Source organism: Doryrhamphus excisus, linkage group LG15 (assembly GCF_037039965.1).
Source record: "Doryrhamphus excisus strain RoL-2023G ecotype Guam linkage group LG15, RoL_Dexc_Guam_v1.1, whole genome shotgun sequence".
NCBI lineage: Eukaryota > Metazoa > Chordata > Actinopteri > Syngnathiformes > Syngnathidae > Doryrhamphus > Doryrhamphus excisus.
This window is the reverse complement of record NC_136371.1, coordinates 10,538,485-10,563,197: the sequence shown is the minus strand read 5'-3', so window position 1 is coordinate 10,563,197 and position 24,713 is coordinate 10,538,485. Positions and strand designations below refer to the sequence as shown.

The window sequence follows — 24,713 nt, the reverse complement described above, 5'->3', positions numbered from 1 at the left end:
CTGTGGTATCTGACCGACTACAACATGAAATGACTTTCACCAGCACAGTTTACCGAAGATAGACCCCCAGCCTCTTTCTTTCATTGATGTGGCAATTTGACCCAGGAAAAACACAAAGGCACACAGCTTGCTTATCTCTTGCTGCATATGAAACGCCTGTGGTTACGGATGCTGCAAGTTCAGCCACTAAAAAGCAGGGTTGTGTATCGTTCCCATATTATCCAATGGTGCCCAACCCCGTGCTTAAAAAAAAGAAAGAAGGAAAACATAGAAACTTGTCATTTTTACAGACTTTTCTTACGTGCAAGTTGAACAGAATAATGATTGAAATATTTCTGTAATATAAATGAGATGATTACTTGGTAAATAATTCACCAATATGAAATAAAAACTGATAAAAATCATCTGAATCCCAGAAGAACACAGAGAATGTGCTTGTATTGTCATGTTCACTTTGCGTGCATCCTTTCTTACTTGTTCCAAGGGTCACTCTTGTTTTTTTTTTCAGTGGAGTTCAACATCTGCCGCGGTCCAAGCAGTCCAAACAGTCCAAACAAGCGGTAGTAAATCTAGACTGTTACTACCTCAATCATATTTATTTATTTAACAACCCAATACAATACACTCATATGTGACTTTACTCATCTGTACACACCAGTCATTATTTGCACTATGACCCATTTATCATTGCACTAAAATTAATATATCTGCAATATGTCTGCTCCTGCATATGCTCCTGTGCAATACTATGTGTATATTTTGGATATCTTGTATATATCTTGTTAAATTGTCTTTTTTACTCTACTTTTATATACTTTTTTAAAAAAACTTGACTACTGCACTGAAAGGAGAAGCTCTCCAATCTCGTTGTACATCTTGTATAATGACAATAAAGGCCATTCCATTCCATTCCAGACTTGATCAAACGTACTTAAAATTTGTCAGATCTAAACATAATCGCTGCATAAGACTTCAAAATGTGATGCTACTGTCTGCTACTTCCACACTACTTCCTGTAACTGCTCTCTATGGCATCATGGGCCTCATTAAAAGAAAAAAGTAGCGTTTTTTTAACCCCCAAAATGACGGTATTTCTCCTCTAACATAGAAGCAGTCTATAGATGCAGTTGTGTGGGTGCCCGCAGACGCACCTGAAACCATGGGAATATTCACAGGACTAGATCCCATGTTCAGTGTTTCACATTTTTAGCAGGCAGCAGATATTTCCATTCAAAAGCGGAATAACAGAATGTACCCAGAATGTTGTGAGGAGGGCAGAAACTCAGTCAGGACATGTAAGACCTCCCAGTTGTTGGCATCCTCTCTTATAGATGCTTCTGAATATTTAACAGTGTGCTCTTTTGCTCATTTGCATTTGTCAGCCTCGTGCTAAACTATAATATACAAACAGGAATGAGTTTGGTGAGTCTGAGAAGGTTTATTTTTGGATTATGGTGTTATGAAGCTAAGCATGTTTGCATTTGGAGTAATAAGGAGTGTGCAGCCCAGTGGAACAGGTTTCTCTCCAAGTTTCCCACTTTGTGTTTGCTGCATTAGCCACTTGGAGGCCGTTCTTTCAGGCAGCCACGGCCTCATGAAACCCGTCATTCAGTCTCGGTTGTCAGTTTTTTATGTATTTTTACGAGGGTGCTATGGTCAGTCATTTCACCTCAGTAAACGAGATAAGATGCAACGCTGTAAAACACAGCAGTCCTGAACACGACCGCTGTGCTGGAAACCACGGGAAGGTATGACGCGGTTAATGCGATAACCCTTTGGCTCCGTGGTAAACTGTGGCCATGTCTGTCACGCTGAAGGTTAACTTGGTGTCATTCATTCTTGGTCACGTAGCATCACTCAGTGGGTTTACGTGTGATTAAAGAAAATCACATCGCTACCTTGATGCGGTGGAACAGCTCAAATCAAATCATTATTGGAGTTGGAAGCACATGCCCTCGGCACACTAAACAAGAGTGAGCATCAAAGGAGGTGTCTTTATTTTGTTGTTTTTACATTCACACCACAAAAGAAGCAGCTTCCAACTTTGACGACAAGGACGACGAGACCGAAAATCACATGAATTAAGTGGACTCATGATTCAAAGCGGTCTGATTCCAGCCTCACCGGATGCTTTGTCACTCGTTATTCAACTTAAGTAGAGTGTTTTGTTGAGTTTTACACTTCTGTGATATTTGAAAGTGAAAATGTGACATTTTAAGGCATATTTGGAAGACAAGCGAACATTCACATGATAGCTTTGTCATTTGTTATTAAAGACGGTCTTTTATTGCTTTTGTCTTTTAATATTCACAGGAGGCAACTTATTTTTATTCACGTCTTGTATCGACTCTGAAGTGTATTCAAATATTTATACAGGTTTTATGATGGTGACAGTTTGACCCTGAATGGGATTGTTTTTCCATTATTCTCGGGAAAGGGATTTGAATCTGAATAACAATTTAGGTGATAATTCAATTTGAAATTGGTGGTCGAGCTCAGATGTTGACATAGCATTAAAACATTTGTTTTTGGGTTAGTCTGATAGAAAATCAAAGGAATCAATATGACTACATGGTTGTAAACGGATTTTCTGTACACTGAAAATCAACGTAACGTCTTCCTTCATGGACACCCAGCCCATTAAGACGGTTCATGATATTGAAAAGCTGATGGTCACAAAGTCCAAATGCATAAATCCTCCCAATGGCCACATGTCACGATTCAGCCCCCAGATGCTCTTTCGGTGTAAACTTAGCAGTGAAAATGCAATTTGTATGCTTGCTAATGCATACATAAAAAACCCCAAACAGCTTTGTGGCGATGCTTCAACATTCATACAGGATGATGGCGCTCACTTGGATGCATCAGCGATATGATCATACATTAGTGGGTAAAGTAACACCTCACACCCATATTTGGCTTAAATGCTCAAGGCTCGGGGTGCAATTGTTTGGTTTGATGCGTTTTCAATACAAAACTAATTTTATTTGAATTTAATTCTTGTCATCTGAAAAGTATACTTCTGCTGCACACACTTTCTCCTGATCCCAATATCCGTATAACGGTGATTTGAAGTCTGTGTCTCTGCAGCGATGGCGCCGTGTCACAAATCAAGTCAATTCAGAGTCTTTTTTGTCATGTGAACAGCAAAGAAACAGGTTTCCCTGTACAATGAAATTCTTACTTTGCTGTCCACTCACATTACCAGCATAAAGAGAATCGTAAAAAATAGATACGACCAAAAGTAAAACAAATCAAGAGAAATATTAAGGCTTAAAAATAGTATTCACAAATAAAAAAGATATAATTTCAAGTCTTGAGGTTTGGTATTAAAGTGGTGTAGCGTTCTAATGAGCTCTTTAAGTCTGCTGGCAGTGGACTACAACGACTACTTTAGGCGGGTTGTTCTGCATTTCACACTCCTGTACCTCCGTCCTGAGGGCAGAAGTGTGAACGGTCCGTGTTGTGAGAGGGTGGGGTCCTTGATGATGGAGGCAGCTCTGCTGTGGACTCTGTGGTCGTCGATGCTCTGCAGAGACGGCACCGGGGTCCTGATTATCCTCCCTGCGGGTGTTTTTGCTCCATGGCTTTAGTGGCGCTGTACCACACAGTCATGCTCTCAGGATGCAGCTAGAAGTTGACTTCCTCTGCCTCCTCAGAACGTACAGCCACTGTCAAGCCTTCTTGACCAGCTGTGAGTCTTGGATGTCCCTCACTGTGAAGTCCTCAGTGACGTGGCCTCTTCTTCCTCATGTCCACTATCATCTCCTTTGTCTTGTCTGCATTGAGGGTGAGGAGGTTTCCTCGCACCATTCCTCCAGACTTGCTCCCTCCATCCTGTAGGCCGTTTCGTCCCCCGCATAGCAATGGGCTTTGTGGTGTCCAACAAACCCTTTTGTCTTTGCCATTAGGAAGTTGTGACAGAAAAATGACATGAATGTCAAATATTAGTGCAGATTCAGACTTTTTCAAGCTACAGTCTTAAACTTAAACAAGCCATTTGAGTTTAAATGTGGTTTTCATTAAATTGCAGACCCATTCACACCACGCCCTCATGAACTCTGCTGAGGCGACCTTTAAGTCGGATTGTACAAACTTTTCAGAGCCACCTTAATCATAGCCGTGGTGAATGCGGTGCTAAAGTTGGCCAGTATTTTGATGATCTGTCTCACTTGCTGCGGGACAGTGGAGGGATGGTTATTTGGCCTATTTGACGCTATTTTGCCCCAATCAGTGTTGACTTGTGTTGTGCAGCACTTTACATGTCAACATCATGTCAACATCAAATTCAATCAAAATGCCTTTTACTTTCTTACCTTTGGCGTCTAATGTGCGTATTCCAAAGTAGATACAAGTGTTGCTTCTCGAGAGCCAACAGGCACCGTCTCAACCGTGAAGGATGAGTTCCTGTCGTGTCCGTCCTGGCGCCCGCCTTGCTCCGCTGGTGATTAACACAAGCGCAACATACATACGGTTTTGACAGACAAGTGCCCTCCCCTCCCCTCCCCCGGTCACTCTCGGAGGAGTTGTCCCCTGCCCAGTGGCATGTGGACGTGTATAATGGAGATGGATGGTGGCTGGCTCTGCCTACACTGTGCAACAGACGGACTGCTCCCTAAACGCCTGTCTGCCAGCCTCCATCAGTCTCCCTCTGAAAGCAAAATCCCTCACTCTACCCCCACGCGCTCACTCTCTCCCTCTCACACACCCTACCTGTCAATGCATTTGAAAATAAGGGAAATTTTCTGGAAAATAGAGAAATTCCTTCCTCCCATGCATCGTTGGCCAACACTAACAGGCGAAAAGGGGACATCGTGTCACCGATGGGATGGAGCTGGACATAAATAGATTCCCCTGTCACGCAAAGCGGTCGTTCAGCTGAACTATTCTTGTAAAAATCAAGAATGAGCTTTGCCAACCTACACATCCTGTTTTCCCTCAGCTGCATATCTGCTGGCTTCTTTCTCTTTTACCTCAACAACACGCCGGGGCTGAGCTACTGGTGTCATGCTGGATTTAATTAAGAAGGTGCTTTGATAACAATTCTGATTTTGTCTTTTCTTCATTCTGGATTGTTGTTTGTTCACCATGACTCAAGCAGCACCTGTCTGAGAGCCTCTGATATGCCCATTAAAGTCGATTACTGCACCACTGCTTGTGATGGAAGAGGAACGGATTGTAGCGTTTCAGAGGGGTTGTTTGTACAAGGAATGAATCAGTAAAAGTAAAGAAAATAAAGAAAAAAAAACAATATTTTATTTTTGGTCGCATAAGAGCTTAGCCATGTGTGAAGGACAAGGAATGTGGCTCAGGAGGCAGAAACTGGAGGGTTGGCGGTTTGAACCCAGCGTCCTCTGACAAGGTTTTTGGGCAAGACCCTTCACCACAGATGTGGAGGCAGGTCAATTTTGATGACTTTGGAATGGACTTGACAATATCGTCAAAGGCTTTCAACTCGACTTGGACTTTGACATCAAAGACTCAGGACTTCATTCAGACTCGAGTCTAATGACTTGAAAATACTAACTGGTCTTATTTTATATATGACATAAAACAATTCAAAATGATTTTTTTGTATTTGTCAAATGTAATAAATTGTTACTTTTAATGCCATTTTATTTCGAATAATAATAATAAATAATATAATAATATTAATAATAATCAATAATGTAATAATAATAATAATGCTGTGACAAAGTAATAAACTTTCAAGTTTATTACTTGACCTGTCTTGGCATGACTTGAGACTTGACTTGGACTTAACCTTACTCGAGACTTCAGATTAAAAACTTCAGACTTGAGATTTGCAAAACACTGACTTCCCGCCAGATTGAGTGGTTAGCGCACAGGCCACACAGCATTCAATTCCACCCTCTCTGTGTGGAGTTTGCATACGTGTGTTTTCTCCGGGGACTCCGGTTTCCTCTCATAATCCAAAAACATTCTAGGTTAATTGGCGACTCCAAAAAAGGTTTAGAAAATGAAATGAAATGAAATTGTCCATATGTATGAATGTGAGTGTGAATGGTTGTTTGTCTATATGTGCCCTGTGATTGGCTGGCCACCAGTCCAGGGTGTACCCCGCCTCTCGCCCGAAGACAGCTGGGATAGGCTCCAGCACCCCATGAACTTTGTGAGGAAAAGCGGTAGAAAATGAATGAATGAATGACTTCCCGCCACCTCTGCCCTCCACCCACCTTTCCTCCGGTGCAGCCCACACTCCCTGCAAATTATGCACCGCCTTGCAACTTCCCCGCACATAATTTGTCCCAGAGTAGCGCTCAAACCTGCACGTCAACTGTCTCACAAATCAAATGTGTCCCTGCACGGCCCACCCACGTCCTCACTTCCTTGTTTACTTTGTCAGAGGTGTGGACGTGTGAGGATGATCTCTCAACAAACACTCCTGTAGATTTCCAGTTCCCCAATGTTGTGAAGAAAGTACGTGCAATGTGTTACAACACAAACTTAACATGAACATAAGAGCAGTTTATGATGGGCAATGTCAATTTGTCACATGTATAAAAATGGTTATTGCTTAGATTAGAGTCATTGGTCTCCAAGGGGAAATGAGTCTTAACTGACTGAACGTTACGTTACAACATGTCAAAGGCAGCAAAGGGTAACGACAACAATGGAACAACAAATTCAAGGCTGCTGTGCCCTTATGGAAAAAAAATATTGCAGTATATTGGCAAATATAATGCAATGTATTAGGAAATATATTTCCATATATGGGATCTTATGTTTATATTTTCCAATATATTGCAACCAAAAAAGGACTATATTTTTACATATATAAAATTGCATATCATTTGGGATATATAAACTCATATATTATATATTTGGATTTAATATATTTCAATATATTGAAAGCGACAATCATTTGTATATTCTGCAATATATTGCCATTTATTACATGAATATATAATATACTGTATAATATATAATATAATATATTATATACAATACGTATATATACAATATATTTAAAGTAATATATTGATAAATATATTTTCTTTTCGTAAGGGTGGCTGAAGGGATCAGGCTTTTCCCAAGATGAACTTCATTGTTTTGGATCTTTGCACTGAAGGTAGCGGGGTGAGCTGGGGGGGGGGGGGCGGGGGGGGGTGGTTACAGGTAAAGTTGCTGTAAAGCAAATTAAAAGTTGCAAACAAAACTGAGATCACACAGGAAGCTGTTGATTAGTTGTTCTTGCGAATCGCCTCCTCTCACTCCCCTCCCCCTCACTGTCTATCCAATAAAGTTTTCAATCAAGTTAAAAGCGATTTTAAATGTTCATTTGTCCATTTCTTTCCTCACTTAAAACGATATGCGTTTGTTTCCTGCATGTAAAAACTATCCTTCAGACGTCATCAGTCTCGCTACCAATCCGCTCCTGTTCTTCTACTTTTGGAGCCTTTTAATGATTGTCTCCAGGGACTCGCTGTGATCTTTGTGTGTAGTTTCGGGTGCCTACGTACTCTCGGCTCATTCTTGCATTCGGGTCCTCTCATGTCTCCGTTTAGCTCTCACCTCCATGACCGACTGGCCTGAGACACAAGCAACCTATCAAATGCTCAGTGACGTGTGCTCGAGCGAGACGCCTCACCTACTGTATCATAATGAAATACTAAAAAAAACTATTTGTCTATTGAACTGCATGTATCCATTGTTTTTTACATTTTCTTGTTGAATTTGTGTATTTCCTGATCAAATATGGGGCAGAAAGCCGAGATGACGCTGTGGCGAATCTCTCCTCTTAAGTGTGCAGTCAAGCCTGCAGAGCACCGAGTTGGATCATGGTGCTCGCCAATTGCTGTTTGTGTGACGTCATTATTGTTTCTGTCGCTGCTGTCCTTCTATCAAGAGGAAAAGCCAGCATTTTTCGAATAGTGGTTTAGCTACAGGTCCAATGCATTAATGATATTTGCATGCACCGCTGACTATCCTGAGCGTGGAGAATAGACATCCAAGCGTAGAGATGCATAGGAGGCATGTACTTCATCTAAGACCACGTGTGTTTGTCAGTTTATTACAAATTAATAACAGTGAATTCTCTTTTTACTTCAATACAGCAACCTGTGTTAACAAAATAAAAGTCCAAAGGAGTCAGCGCTTGACCAGCCCTGAACCTCGCCGCATTCCACTGCAAACGCCGTCTTCAAAACGTGAGTAAGGGGTATTCCTCCAATCTCTCTTTCATCTATGCGTGTTTCCCTTGTTAATACATCTCTGGTGGATCTAGAATCACAGGAGAATTGTGTGTCTGTGGTTGCCGGGCAACACAACTGTAATCTAAGTTCCCACATGACAATTTGCTGGGTTGGGTTACATGATGAGGTGCATCTCTACTTGACGCTAGGGAGCGTCTCCAATCATGTTGTTATTATAGTCCTTTTATTGTTATTTTGCACTCTTGGTTTACAATTTTTCATCCATTTTTTACCCTGCTTACATTTGAGTGTGGGTGGTGCATATCGGCGCTAATCCAGGTACTCAACTATGCGTGATTTAGCTGCTAACTGCTAATTTGTCAACATTAGCTGTGAATGAAAGCACCAGCTGTTAAACATTATAATAGCCAATTTGCATTTATGGAAGTCATTTGAGTGTGTTTCACATAGTGTCCAACGTGAGCTGGAGGAACAAGTATGGATCATTGAGCCCCGCGGGCCGCAGATGGTTCCAGTATATGATATCATGATGTCATTAATGCAGGTCAGCGGGCAAACCATTGCATCTGTTGTTAGCGCTGACAACTTGGCCTTTGTTTGGCACCAGTGTTTGCTCTCAATACAGTCATTTAAATTTTGCGGCTTCCAAAAATATATGAATTCATAAATCATGCTGTTTCATGGTTGAATACGGCCCATTAGTCAAAACATATATATATTGTAAAGTCAAGCAAAGTGTATGTATTTTCCATGATATTAATCATTTTCGAGCATGAACTAAGGGCATTCAGGAGAACTTTCAGCAAAATATCAGTTTAGTTTTCAAAGTATTAATTTTCACATTTGCAACTAAACTGTGCGTGTGCATGCGTTAAGCTTCTCTGCACAAGTCGGAAAGATGCCTTTTCACTTCCTGGGAGATCAGCCTTCAATGGGAGAGATGCAGGCCGAGTTCTTATAAAATACACTTTTACCACCTTGTGCTGGTAAATACGTCTTGGGGAGCAAGTGGTCAGAAAAAAAAACATATAAATACGTCTTCGGTAGCGAATGAGTTACTATGATGTTATTCATCATTCAAAGTAACAATATTTTGTCTTTATTCTTGTCTATTTTAGAACGTACCATCCTCTAACTACCATACATCATCATCCAGGTACCATATGTTATGGAGGTAAATTTGATTCATAACCAGAGGTGTTTCCTGCTGTCGTACAGAAATAATACTCATACCAGTGGCACCATTAGGCCTAAAATAGGCTTTTTTGCTTCAGCCCCCCTAAATAATTTTATATTTTTTATTGATTTTTTTTATTGATTTAAAAAAAAAATCTCTGACAAATTTATCTAATAGGGCAAGAATAGGAGTTAAAATAAATATTCACATTACCCGTCATTAATTTATAATGATAAATCTGTCCATTTCCCTTTATATGATAGTGTAAGGCCCCTTCACTGCACCATTACCCAGTCCATTCCACTTGGCCATGTAGTGTACATCCCTCATCACTGAGAATCCACACAGTTTTGCACACAGAGCCAACTATTGACTAGAGCAGCAGTAGGAGAAGAATGGATATACGAAGGTTTTTCAAAAAAGTAAGTATTCATCACTGCTGGTAGCAATTAGTTAGCTCCAGCCCACAGTTAACATCAGATTGAACCATGAACCAAGTATTTCCTATTTTACAAAAAAATAAAAAATATAAATAAATTAAATGGAAAAAAAGACTTATAGACGATATCGGCTCACGTCTTTTACCTCTGTTGTTTTGCGACCAAGAGGTAGATTCCAGCCATAAAGGACCACTGCATATGCTAATTAGCTAGCCAGTAGCTAATATCATGGTCCTGGTTGTAGTTTGGTGTGCTCTGTGCTTTCTTCAGTCTTTGGGGGCACAGCATCAGTTGTGTTTCTCTCACATTAGGGATGCACACTTCGGGTTACTAAGTTGAGCTGATTCCACTATGATTCATTTGTCATTATTGTGAGTGGATGATAATAATAGTAGTAGCGTATGTCTGTTAAATCTGTTGTGTTTTTCTTGTTGATGGTGTTAATGTGATAAAAAAAATCGGCATTCATTAAAATTTAATGGTGGCCTAAAACAATTATCAGTATCTCTGCTAAATCTGTCCAAAAGTGGGAAAGTTATATCCCGGTTCTTGTTCGTTATTTGTATTTTGAATTTCCTAAAGTCTACCACATTCATTCATATCCTGTGCATCTCCAATGGGCTAAGCCCCCCCTGTCCTCAGAACCTAGTGACGCCCCTGACTCATACAAAAAAAATACTAATACGGGATCCAAATGTGCAACAGCCCAGGGTAAGAAAAGAGTTGATTCCTTTTTTTGTCTACCTAAGGCTAGAAAGGGATAATGAGGTAGTTGTTTCAAGCAGAGAGAAAGCCATGTATCACTGACTTATGAGACTGGTGGATACAGACCAATAATAAAAGTGTTGTCACTGCTGTGGGATTAGCGTTCCACCAAGCGTTGGAGCTGACAAGTGATGCTCATTTGGGAGTGAAGATGCTGCGTTCTGTAGCTGCATTCAACCATTCACAGATACACAAATAGATGGGACCAAATAGTGACACAAATACAAACACTCCATTCATACATACCCGGTCAGTATGTTCCATCACGGGCATTCTGAGACGTTTTCTGACCTCACTGTTCATTTTGTAACACTTATTTCTAAGCATTGACCTTAATAGTAACAAAATAGTGGAGCTTTTACCTGGACATTGAGAGAATGACGAAAAGGTGCTACCACGAGGTGCACGGCCCCCTTTCCCTCGCCCGCCACCCAGGGCCACGGTCCCCGCAAGCGAGACCAAGCCCCACTGCCATAACATACAGCCTGGCGCCCGCAGCAGCCATAGTGCAGCAACCCCAAACCGCAGCAGCAGCATGCAGGCCGCCTGGTGCAGTCAAGCAGGAAGGACAGAGGCCCCACATGACCCCCCCCCCCCCCCTCCACCCCAACTGTCTGTCTTTAACATACATTCATTTGTGTTGGATCCAGATTCCTCAAGAAAAGCGGTTACTTCAAGATGCCTCTGAATGGTAAGTAGCTTTAGCTAACGCAAACGTCATTATCTGAAACTGTGGCATCGTTTAACAGGAGAATATGACATTCTAACTACATTTATAGGTCAGAAAAGTAGTAAGAGGTATTATCTTTGGTAGTTTCTTACCTAAAATGCAAAGTTAATGTTTGCAGTGAGCAGAACCATTCACATCGTCACGAAGCAATGGCAACATCCTGCTTTCATCTTATGCTCTCATCTTTGTCCGTTAATGGAGGTGGAGTGTTCAAAAACAGGGGCACAGCACCTCAAAGCCGGGGCTAAGAGGAGTTTGCTTTTAGAAATCATACGCTGTGGGGAATAAGACAGCCACACATGTGCACGCAGTATCACAAAACTGTGGTCCATCAGGGTGGATGGTTGAATGCAGACGTCCCAAAACAATGTCATGCGTTTCCTTGTTGGGTAGAGGTCATACTTTTCTAAATTAAGGCAAAAGGTGGAGACATCTGTGCACCTCTGAGAGTGTCCTATTATCCTGCTGCACTGCAGGCAGGCGGGTGGGAAGGGGGGGAGGGGTACCGCCCCCTCAGCTGTACCTCAGATCCTAGTTTTCCCCAAAGCTTGCTTCACCTACATGCTTGAAATGATCTCAATATAATTTACGGTAAATAGATTTTTAGCTGACTGAACGATTTCAGGCAAATTGTTATTTTTGTATTTATTCATTTGCCTCCCAGCTTACTCCACAGTCAAGCATCTTCCGCCTCTGTTTGAAACATTGATAAGGCTCAGTAAATAAAGTTTAAAAGCTGTGAGGAACTTGCAAGAATCGAGGACAGTTGTGTTAAGGGGGGGTTTGGGACAAAGACAGAAATAGGAATGTGTTTTTTGTGCACGTATTCTGTCATAAAAGAACATATCTGCAGAAATAACCAAAATATATATGCAGAGGTTGACAGAATGAGGTCACGCACACACAAAATACACTTTAGAAATCGTAAGAAAAATATCAAAACTGAAATACAGCAGTAACATGAAGTACAAAACACGTACAAAAGCACCAATGCTAATTAAATGCCTTCAATTGGACTTTTCGTCATGCTAGACTTGACTGTTTTTTCCCCCCTTTGTATCGTTCTGGCGGCTCCTGCTTTATCCGACCTCAACAGTGCCGCTGTGTGTGTGTGTGTGTGTGCATGCCGTTTTCCGACGCCTTCCGCTCGCAGGTATTAATGTGTTTACCGTCACCAGTGTTTGTGGGCACATGCGGGATGAATCATGTGTTTTCGCCGCAGCAATGCTTCACACTAAGCCTAAGACGGCAGGAGGGAGACAGAACGCCTGGCGTGACAAACCGGGCTTGTAAGTAAGTAGGGGAGATTACACCGGTTGCTAAACTATCCATGGGGAAAATGTTAAGCAGATCCAATGGATGGAGTAATTCAATTTGAGCCCCTGAATAATAGCATCATTTGCCATGGAATTAGTGTCCGCCACTATGAATCAACACGGCACAGGCCTAACACAGGCTGCACCCACCCAGGATTCTGGCTCAGCACATGCTCGGAACAAAACTAAGCTGGGAACAACACTGGCCTGTCTGGTGGTACCCTCAAAGGTATGCTGCTTTTTGGGTTGGACGCTTGACTTTGGATTTTCACAGATTTTTCAAGGCACACAAAATATTGTGTTCTTGGCCAATATAGTTATGGTATATACAAAAAAAAAGTGTTATATACCTTTTTTCATTCTTGAGTAATTAACAGTAGAACATAGCAAAATATCAGTTCTCAGCAAATAAAGTGAGAAAAAAGTTTATTGTGAAAAGCATAACTTTCACTTTGACACAAATTTAGCCACATATACCGTATTTTCTGGACTATAAGGCGCTCCGGAGTATACATCGCACAATGCAAAAAATGCATAATTAGGTAGAAAAAAACATACATATGTCACATTCGCGCTTGCGGGCTTTGCGATGCGACCCCAGGATGCAGAGAGCAAGACCAAAAGTGCGAATAAAAGGTTGTTTTTAATGAAGTAATGGCGGCAGCAGCAGGATAACCGACAGCAACTACCAAACAAGCCAAACCAAAGACAATGAAGCCACAAACGAAAGAGCACACGCCTGAACTAAATAGGGAGTGTGAAATTAGAGACAGGTGTGTGAAATGAGTCTGAGAGAAAATAAAAGGGAACAAGAAAGGAAGTAGTTACAAAAATGGCATGGCAACCAGAACAGAGGCAAAGAAGGAAACTAAAGGAGCTGTCACGAGAGGGTAACGCCCACATCGTGACAACATAAGTCGCACTCGAGTATAAGTCGCAATTTTTGCGGGTAATTTATTTTACAAACTACTTGACCAAAACCGACATTACATCCTCTTGGAAGGCAAGTTCTAACAATAAAATAACAGAACAGGCTGAAAACATATAAAATATGCTAACACAATAGTTATTCAGCTGCACAAAAAATAAACATGAACAGAAAAGGTGTCCAGTGTTTATGTAACATAAACAGTTTTTTCATTTATAAGTTGCTCTGCAGTATAAGTCACAGGAACAGCCAACCTATGAAAAAAAAGTTCGACTTAAAAAATAAAATACGGTAGTTTGCCAAAATGTCTCAACAAGGATGCCATACAAACATAAACATAAACACAAAAAATGTGATTTTACATGAAAATAACCTTTTTAAAAAAACAAATATATGTAACACCCTGAACTATTTGCAATTTTCCAATTTCCAATCGTACTGTGTGTGTGTGTGCAGGCATGCATTAAAATTTTTCTTCAATACGTAACCTTCTTTGCCTTACATGGCGAGATTTTGGCTTCCTGGTTACTGCAGAGTATAGATTTGTATGGGACAGATGCATGCCCAGCTCTTAGAAATGCACTACTGCCTCCTTGTGGCCGTGTTGTTGGCTTTAAACTGCACCAAACATGATATCGACTATTGTAGAGTTGCATCTCTGCTAAGGAATGTGTTTATGTTTTTCCTCTTTAACTTTGGGGGGGCTTAAAGTTTAGTAAAGAAACTTTTAAATAGTTTAGCATAACATTTTTGACTTGAATAATGCCAGGAGGTAGCTGTTCGCGCTTGTGGACATTTAACAATAAACTGTGTGTGACTAAAATAACCCGTCTGAATTGCAGTAATGGTTTTCACTTCTTTTGTTTGAGTGCCAGCGGGGGCCATCTGCTGAAGTGTAACATGCTTTAAAGGGGAACCTATTAAGCTCATTTTTCGGCCCTTTGTATAGAGTTGTGGACTCCTACAGAGCAGCTACACACAATAACCCGCACAGAAAACTTTCTACATCTTCCGGAATATGCACCTATTCCAGCTGTGTTTCCTTGGATTTTTTCACTAAGTGCCCTGCAACGTTACTGATCTGTATTACAGGCTTTCATTTAAAGTGTGTTGAGAACCAGTTGGGGCTGGTGGTGCAGAGGCCCACTCTAGATGTCACTTCTCCTAGATTGAAAATTCCTCTCCCAGCTCAGCAAATTGGTACCCTCTTTCAGTGGTGAAAATTGAACAAATTAGATGGTGCTGGCTGCATTCAAATTGTAGGCGACGGTTTTCTTTTGTGAACAATGTTTTTAATTGTGCTGCTTGACAGGTGCCATGACACAAGTCCTTAATTAGCATTACTTTTTCAAAGCTGCTGAGTGCTAAAATGTTTGAATTCAATCAAACGGCAAAGCTGATAGAAATGTCCAGCTGTTTTTTTCCCTCATCTGCACGCTTTCTGAAATTTATTTGCCAAATGGCTTTTTTTTTTTACCCTGCTCAACATACGTTCCAATTTTGTAGAACTTTCAAAACTACTCATGCAGAAAGCAAGTTGTCTTTGGAGGGTTTCAAATTGTCATTTATTTTTGAAAAGCTGCAGCTTGACCAGACAAAAATGCCAAAAATATTCCTCTCAAGTACAGGACAGTGTCAAAGTCAACAAAAAGAGGTCAGTGTTGTCCCGCAGCTTTCTGTGAGGTGACCGCCTTACCCTTATCACTGACTGAGGCTGCCAAAGCGTCAGAACATACCCCCGATCCGCTTAGGAGGGGAGGATGAGGAGGATGATCAACACTCACAAAATGCCCTTTGGAAGGTTTTTCCAAGACTCAGCAGCTTTTCCAAAAGCTTGTGATGTTCACAGGTGTTAATGATTACCGCTGTAGGTGGAAGGATTCATTCTTCATCTTTGGGCTTACCCCAGAAAAATACACAATTCCTTTTTTTGGGACTGGTCATCCCAACAAAGACCCAAATAAGAACAATACCACACAAAATTTACCAATCAAAACACTATTTTCTTTCTTTATTTCTCGTCAATATTTGTTCGCTCTTGTGGCTACACAGTCACTGCTGAGTCCTCAAACTGAGGGTCAGACGGGACGTAGGTATAACATTGTTGCGGCTCTCTCTGAGGAGGACCTGCAACAGATCTGAAGTGTCTTCGGATGACATACAGATCCCTCGGTCTCAAAACCTCAAGAAAACTCTGGTTCCATAGCAACCAGCCCCAAATTATTGGACCATCTTCAACCATCAATCAGGCTCGGAGAAGCAGCCTTGGATAGCGTGGCTCACCTTCCTTATCTTGGGAGTCATCTGTCATCAAATCATGATGACTGAGTGATGAGATTCACATAATCATTTTTTAAGACCGAGACATCATAACTGATACCAAGGTTGTTGTCGTCAGAACACTCTTGTACCCATCAGAAACCAACTGAAAATATTGGAAATATGCCATCAAAGATATCTAAGAACATAAAGACGAACATCAGCTGACACTGCAAGCATCAAAGCTCAGTGGGCATGTTGTTCCAATGTCAGATGGCTGTTTATCAAAACAGATCCTATATTCCCAGCTGAAAGAGGGGGAAGGCCAACATGAAGAAATGTAACATCTTTTTACATCTGAGAAGAAAATGCAAGAGACAAAATCTCTGGGGATCCATCATGAAAGAATAGCAACAAACCGATGTAAAGAACTGCAGGAGAAGCGGCGAAGACATGTAAGGTGACTTCAATCCAGACCAAATCTAACCCAAGGAACAACCTGTCCAACCTACAGAAGATCCTTCAAAGCTCGAATTGGATTTATCAGTCACCTGGGGGTACGCCGACAATCCCAGGAGAAAATAGAAAGAAGACCATCATCGTCTGAAGAACGAGAACAGCCGCTAGCTACACAGAACAGGAGTTGTTTTGTTTAGAAGAGTCTCGCGTCTACTTTGAAAGCAATGGACATTTAGGAGTGAATTGACAATGCTGTGAAAGGCAAAGTCTGTAATCCTCACTGCTTTTTCTTCTGGATCTTAGTCAGTCTTTTCAATATACTGTACATTTGTCAGTATTTGTATGGTTTAAGATTTGACTTATTTGAGTAATGCGTGTGCATGTCCTCGCTTCTATTCGACTGTTGCAGCCTTCAGACAGAAATCTGTCTTTTTCCCATTTTGGTCCAATTTTTATGTTTTTAGTTAACAGTATAGAGTGAAAGGCTCAGTGTTAAATTAAAGGATTACTGACGGCTTTGCAGTGGCTCTATAGTACCTGTAGGCTCCTTGGTGCTTGGGGAAAGTGCATCCAAGGACAATGTTCTGTACTTTCTTCATGGACATGAAAAGAGGCATTTCATTCATGAAGCATCATCGCTGTGATACTTAAAATAATTTCACTATCTGGCTTTATCTTTGTTTTGTAAAAGTATAGCGGTGGAAATGTGACCTTTGATAGCGTACCTGTGGTGCATTCTTCCTCCTTTTGTGTATGAGCTTGATGTAAAGCAGGGGTCTCAAACTCAATTTACCTGGGGGCCACTGGAGCTAGGGTCTGGGCGAGGCTGGGCCGCATCAGCCCCCCCCCGAGAAAAAAAACGCATTTATTAAAAACAGAAAAATGAATAAACTTTGCTTTGGTTACGATTTTCTACAAGAAAAGCGCTGATAAAACATTCCACTGTTCTCAAATATCTTACTTTTTATTTTTCTACACAAAATAAGATCAAGAATAAAGAAAATCAATCAATCAGTAATAAATAAATACAATAATAATAAAACAGCAAATAATTAAAAATTAAGAAACCACATATAGTTGGTGAGTAGACAAATTATTTTTTTCAGATTAAAATTAACAAAGCATTATTAGAACCCTGTAGACATGACAAAACACGACAAGAGTCACATTTATACTCTTTTTATTTACAACATATTGCGCAACTGCAGGGTCTTGAGACACATGCTAACTCACAAACTAGAGAGCTAGCGACCTAAACGGTAGCCTCCAAGGTATTTCCTTTAAACTTAAAAAGCCAAAAACTTACCACTTCCACACGGATAGGGAGGATAACTATTAACAGTTATTTAACCTTTAACATGAACATTTATCAAACGTAATATTTTTTTCTGGGTACATGATACCATACAGCATCCATATCAAACTTGCGCCTCGAACTAGTGTCCTGCGGGCCAGCGTGTTTGAGACCCCCGATGTAAAGGGACAAACTGACAAGAAAAATAAACTCGCTTCTTTCTGAGCGAGTTTAATGTTGTAGAAATGAGCCGCTAGATTAAAATTTGCACCCCAGAGAGATGACAGGATTTGAGCTTAATTGATTAGCAGGGAAAACTATTTCTAACGTGTTTTTGCATGAATATTTGAGCTGGGTTTCAGTGGCCTGTGAATTATTTAAAGGATGTTGCGGTTGCTGAGACCACACCGCCTGACAAGGAAAACTGGCCTTGCCAATTTTTTTCATGTTAGCTTCAAGTGTCATCAAAAGTTAAATGAGTTGCTACCATGTGACGCCTGAGCATAATGTTGACTCTTATTTGCTTTTGTTGATCTCTCGGTGTCAAAGAGTATGTTTTATACTTTTAGGAATGTATTTTTAGTTAGTTTGTTTGAGCGGTGGTGGAACCTTGCCTGTCAAACGAGTCACTTTGACGTATTTAGAAAAGTTCGCCCTTGGTGACGGTTTGGACTTATCGGTCTGGAGTTTCTGGCTGCATTTCCTGTTTTGTGCTTGTTGGCGCCATAGCAAAAACCTGATAATTTTCATCCATCTTCCTTCCTTTATTCTAAACAGGGAAGCCCAGACTTCTGTCTCTCAGGCCGCTTTGCCCAGCGGATTCCTGCGGATCCCGCTAACATTGCTAATCCTGGCACTTGAAGGAGTGCTTTTCATATCATATTGTCAACATTTTTTCTTATATGCATCAGCTCGATAAGAAGAAATTGGTAGCCTTGTTGCGAGTCTCCGATGTGCTAATAGCGGAGGTGACAACTTTAACATGTTACCACTGGAAACCAGCGGAGGTTACGCCCCCAACTCGTATCTGAGAGTTTTAAAGCTGTCACAGCTGATACTTTTCATGTCAAATGCGACGTTTTTAATTGGCATTGTTGCTGTGACCTGGCGGGGGGCTCAACCGGCACACTAATTACGCATAATTGGAGCTGGGTTGATGAAATCACTCGGCACAAACAAGTGGTGTTGTTTAACAATTTGAGAGGCCACCTCATTTCCTTCCTTGTTAACTGGGGGGGTTGACAGGATACAAAAGATGCTAAGACACGGCAAACAGGGAAATGTAGACCCAAGCATGCAATCTCATGCTTTTCTGAACCTACAAGAGCGAACAAAGTCCAAAAATCACAATATTATGTGATGTTTTTTTTAGTCCAACTGGATGTTTCCTAACAATATTGCCAAGAAATCAAAATTCAGCTACTATGAAAGAGACTGTTTTAGACTTGTGTGGTATTTTTGAGCTTGATTGACATATTTAGTTCATTTGTAGCTGTTTACACATACAAATATATATCAACATGTCATGTGATATTTCTTTCTGTTCATTAAATACAGTAAAAATTGCAATATTTCAGACAGTTGCTAATGACGAAATTATTACCAATTTAGTTATTTTGTGTCGTTTGTGTTGTGAAGTGAAAGTTATCGTTTTCGCAAAAAGCTGTTTTCTTCCCTTTTGTAGTTGGGAACTGGTATTTTCCTGAAACTTACCTATGTTCTACTGCTGATTACTAAAGAAAGGAAAAAGATGAAAGGTGAGAAGCTAATCTTTCTTTTGGTATACAAACCATGTTTATATAGCCCAAGATCATTAGCATAATGTAAATGTGCAATATTTTCCATCACTGCCTCTGGTACTACCTCAAACATATTTATTTATTTAACAACCCATTACAATACACTCATATGTGACTTTACTCATCTGTACACACCAGTCATTATTTGCACTATGACCCATTGATCATTGCACTAAAATTAATATATCTGCTCCTGCATATGCTCCTGTGCAATACTATGTGTATATTTTGGATATCTTGTATATATCTTGTTAAATTGTCTTTTTTACTCCACTTTATATACTTTTCTTGCTTTTAAACTTGACTACTGCACTGAAAAGAGAAGCTCTCCAATTTTCGTTGTACATCTTGTATAATGACAATAAAGGCCATTCCATTCCAACACAACATTCTGTGTGCCTTGAAAAATCAGTCAAAATCATCATAAATGGCCCGCACCGAGAGGGACAGCTTTCGAAGAATTGCTGGGAGTTAATTTAGACCCAATAACTTGCTCAAAGTTACTTAAATATGCATTTAAAAAAATTCCTTCATTCATGATTATTCATTCATTACCCGAGATGTGACCTGACCTTAGTGTGAGGGAAGAGCTGCCATATTGATTGGTAATGAAGTGCTGGACACTATCGGTGCATCGGTAAGAAGAATGGAACATGTCGTAGGAAGCAGACCAGCATTAGTGGATACGTAAAGCGACTTGTACATTTTGGTATGCAAATAAATGGTAAAAACAGGACTATAATTAAAGAAATCTCATTTGGTTGGGAGGGCTCATTAGGATAGATGAGCGCCAACATTCCGGCGGTCGATAAAGTTGGCCTGTGACTCATCAGATCTGTGGGATGAAGCTGCTTCTGTGCACGCTGTGATAGAAGATTATCTTTCCAGATAAATGCTTGACTATTACATTTGGAAGCAACGGTTTGATCTTTATTCCTTGGCGTTTCAACCAGAATGATGTGGCGAGACTTTTTACTGCGCATACAGTATTGTTGCTAGTTGAGCAAGTCACTAACAACACTCAAGGATTTGTCATAATAGCTTCTGAATATACTGCATATTTTATTTCCCCGTAGCGGACAGCTTTTCTATCCTTTTTTTTGGCTTATGTGGTTTCTTTTCACCCTGCATCCATGAATAGCAGCACTCAGTCTAGCAGCTCTGCTGTCCTTTACCCCGCTGACATTTATAAAAGTTTCATTAGCGCAATATAAAACATTACATGCCACGCTCTCATGAATCATTTGTGTCATGGATCATTGCTTCGCAACCCTGGCGGGGAACGTTAATGGGAAGCAACTTTGTGACATGTGCATCCGTGTGGAAAAGCTGATAAAATACACAACAAATTGTTGGGAATTTGGCTATCCCCATTTCAGATTGGTGTTTGTGATCCTTCCGGAGGTGAGCGTTTAAATGATTCACTTGTCGTTACTGACACAGACCGTCATCGCGATGATCAAATCACACGGAATCTCTCTCTTCAGCACGAGCCAGATACACATTAGCAGCAGCGCATGTTAGGAAATGGCAGCCAGGCGCGTACGGAGGAAGAAAAAAAATCAGCCTGATCTGTATCAAGTGTTCCGTAGAGAGCACGGGAATGTTTAAGGGCAAACGATAAGATTCCATTTAGATTGCCAATACCAAACTGCATCCCCGGTGCCTTTATATATTACGTGAACGGAACAGAGCAAACATTACACACATTCATATGACGGTGTGTGTGTATATCATCTATTTTTTATTTCGAGGCCTCTTTTAGGATTTTTTTCCTATTAAATGAAGGCTTGTTGAATAGGATTTGAGCTTTCTTTGTCACAGAATACAGGCCGGTGTACCTGCACCCGGATAAGAGGAGGACAATGGAATTATTCGTTTCTCAAGCCTATCCAAGTCACTTTTAAAGGTTCAGTATTCACTATCAACTGTTGTTACCCTTGAGCAAGCCATGGTTATCATATAAAAGGATGTGGGCAAGTAAAGGATTTCATTGGCCCATTTTGAGTGACGTTACTGAGTTTGCTGTGAGGTTGATCGAAATAACTGGAGTAATTACTGCCGGATGATTATGTTATATTTCCCATTCATTCGAAGCGATGGCGGGTCGGGATCTGGACCGAGGTCTGCCATTTGGTGACGTTTGCTCTATGGTGTGTGTATTTCTCCAGGACAAAGGAAATAGCAGTTATTATGGAAGACATCTTTTCTTACCCTGCTTGTGTGCAGTGATAAATTGCATTTAAACTCAGATGTCCGAACGGAGGCTGACCATTGACACAGCTTCAGGATACGCATATCTGTTCTCTGCATTGTCCTTGAGCCAAGCCAGCTGACCATGAACTTTAACCTCTCTGTGTAGGCAGACATGAAGGGGCAGTAGAGCACATTGTTGCGTGAATAATTTTTGCTTGGCAGCTTAGGGCCATGCAGTACATTCTAGATAACCATGCTAGATGAATCCTTCATTTTTGGTTCGCGCTGTATCTGATTTCATTGGTATTGACTTTGAGGGCACATATTTTTTAACAAGTCATTTTACTGCTCTTATGAAAAGCAGATTTTCAGGGATACCTCATTAAACTGAATCGTCCAACATTTGGTCACCTCCTCCTCTGTAATCCTGAACGGGATGAATGGGATAGAAAATAGATGGAAGCTTTGAAAAATGTTGGGCTTCTCAGCCACCGTAGATATGTGCTGGGTGATCACCAGCGCGGAAATATAATTAAAACCTGGAAATGTCCACAATAAACAAATAAAATTACAGATCGACTCATGTGTTTTTTTTCAGGGCTGATACTGTTTTTAGTAGTCGAGGAGGCCGCTCACTGATGCAATTCCAATTCATAAATATATTCTTTATGACACCCTTATTCATCTCTGTGTGGAGTCATGTTCTCCCTGTGCATGCGTGGGTTTTCTCCGGGTACTCCAGTTTCCTCCCACATTTCAAAAACATGCTAGGTTAATTGGCGACTCCAAATTGTCCATAGGTATGAATGTGATTGGCTGGCTACCAGTCCAGGGTGTACCCAGCCTCTCGCCTGAAGACAGCTGGGATAGGCTCCAGCACACCCGCAAACTTCATGAGGATAAGCGGTTGAAAATGAATGAATGACACCCTTATTTAGTTTACACAATTAAGACTTTATTTCGCTTTTGTGTGTCTTGAGAATCTCTCTTGTTAAGACGGCGTGCCTCCTGTCCTTATTTCACTCAGAACTTGCATGCCGTCAGTGGGCATGGGAAGATGCTCAGTTCCATTAACACACTCATACAGCAACACATAGCCACACTAGCATGCTCTAAGCACTAACTAAGCAAACTGAGCTAGCTTCATTCACACTTCATAAGAGAGGAGTTCCAATTTTATTTGCCAATTTTCGCGGGTGCAGACAGAGGCCGGAGTTAGTACTGATCACTACTGAGTCATTTAAAAGCGATATGAGAATGAACCAATGTCATGAATCATTGAAAGCCAACTCTGTGTATTAAGGGTGTGGAAAATAATCGATATTAATCGATGCATCCATTCGCATGCGTGCGATGCGAGTGCATTGGCTCATTCACTGGGTATGGATGCAATTGACGGGTGAAATCTATGTGGATCTTCCGCTGCTTTCCAAATTGTCCAAGAGCTATTTGTCCGTCCCTGCAACAAGTGTCTTCTCTGAACGAGTGTTCAGCACAGCAGGTGACATTATAACAGCAGAGCAGTTGGCTTCTTCCTGAATTTGGAAACAATTTTAAAAGGGTATAAGTTGTTTTCCACTTTCTGCTCCTCACTACTGTATTAGCCTACCTCTTAGTGCATTCATATTAGCAGTATGTTTAGCAGACAGGAATATAAACAAATATTGATTGCACTGTTGAAAGTGTCATTTAAACTTTGTTGTTGCTGTGTGCTGTATTTTTTACAGCGGTAATTATTGTTTAATTGTTTTACTCCACCATTGAACCACTGCTATTGTAGTTGCATAGCCGATGTGAAAGTGTGAGGAATGTTGTTTTTGAAAAGTTGATGCTGTTTTAAGATGGCAAAAAGAATGATCAAGAAGTGGTGCATAGTAAAAAACAAACAAACAGCACTTTAGTTGAATTTACTGCCAAGTGCCTATAAGGAATAAAGCTAAATCCTTTTTGTAGGACCTTACTGAATTCCATTTCCATTCCACATATCGCAAAAAATTGCACCATATCATATCTGATTGCATTGATTTGAGCGAAATGATTATCACATCGTATCGTATTGCATAGTGAAGAGGGTGAATCGTATTGCATCATATCGCTAGAAAATTCCATGTATCGTTAAAATATCGTATTGCTGGCAGTGCATCGAGACGTGTATCGAATCGTCCTCAGTACTGAGATTCACACACTGTGTATGTGATCAAAGGTGCCCTAAGCCGACCTCGCAGAAAAAAAAAATCACGTCCTGATTGGATTAATTAAGATTTGCCCAAGTCTCCGCCCATTTGGAATGGGCCCTTTGCAAACTGTCAACATAATCAGGGCCTGGTTGTAATTGGCAAGAGTATTATCTAGTCAAACGACAGGATGGACAATCAGGAAATGAAGATGTTTTGTGTTTATTTCAGGCAAATGGGGGAACGAGCTCGTAACTGGTGTTTAACTGCAATTTTAGCTGTGTCTGTTGTGTCGACGCTCGGCTTCCTTTTGTGAGAAAACAAATGCAAAAACAATTCAAACTTGTTTGTTTGCCTGAAATCTCGTTTGAAAAGATGGGAGAACAGAAAGACAAATGCCACAGATGTGAGAAAAAACAAACAAAGCCATCAATCAGGGAATGAACTAATGTGAGCCCCTCATGTTGCTGATTTGAATTGTTGAGCCATGACTTTGCAGTGAATGGGATCCCCGCCCCCAAAAAGCATTTTGTGCAGCGTCAATGATTCCCTGGTCTGTCCCTTTAATTGCCACCTTGACATGACCCATTATGATGATTAATAAGGCTTCCCTAATCGCTGCTAATTACGACTGTGTATTTTTGTACGTAGTCGTTGATTTACTAATTCACAAAGAGGAAGTCGCTGTTGGGAGGCATTTTACGGGTCCTTTGCAATAAATGATGTTGCCCAGTGGTGTGTAACCAGGTTGTGACCAAGGTCATCGCCAGGGTCGGTGCTTGCAAGTCCATGTCCTCAAGGTCGCCCACTGAGCCGCTCTGCTGCTCTTTAACAGCAAAGACAAAGAGAACAGGGAAAGACAGTGATTTGGTGGTTTGATGGTTTTGGCTATCATGAATGAAACGAGGACACAAAAAGAGCAGCATGGTGAGTTGAAGGGCCTTTTTTCTAGTTTGTGCCTCGCTGATTAATCACCTTAACTGCCGTGCTTAATGTAGC

At 40.8% G+C, this 24,713-nt stretch overlaps 1 long non-coding RNA gene across 1 annotated transcript; it reads right to left on the bottom strand.

Moving 5' to 3' along the window:
* Positions 1-3,388: 3,388 nt before the first annotated feature.
* Positions 3,389-10,020, bottom strand: LOC131104560 (uncharacterized). The gene is made up of 3 exons (XR_013629908.1): positions 9,910-10,020; positions 4,317-4,441; positions 3,389-3,899 (listed from the first exon to the last, which is right to left on the bottom strand). It is a non-coding gene; the product is annotated as an uncharacterized LOC131104560 (long non-coding RNA).
* Positions 10,021-24,713: the final 14,693 nt, after the last annotated feature.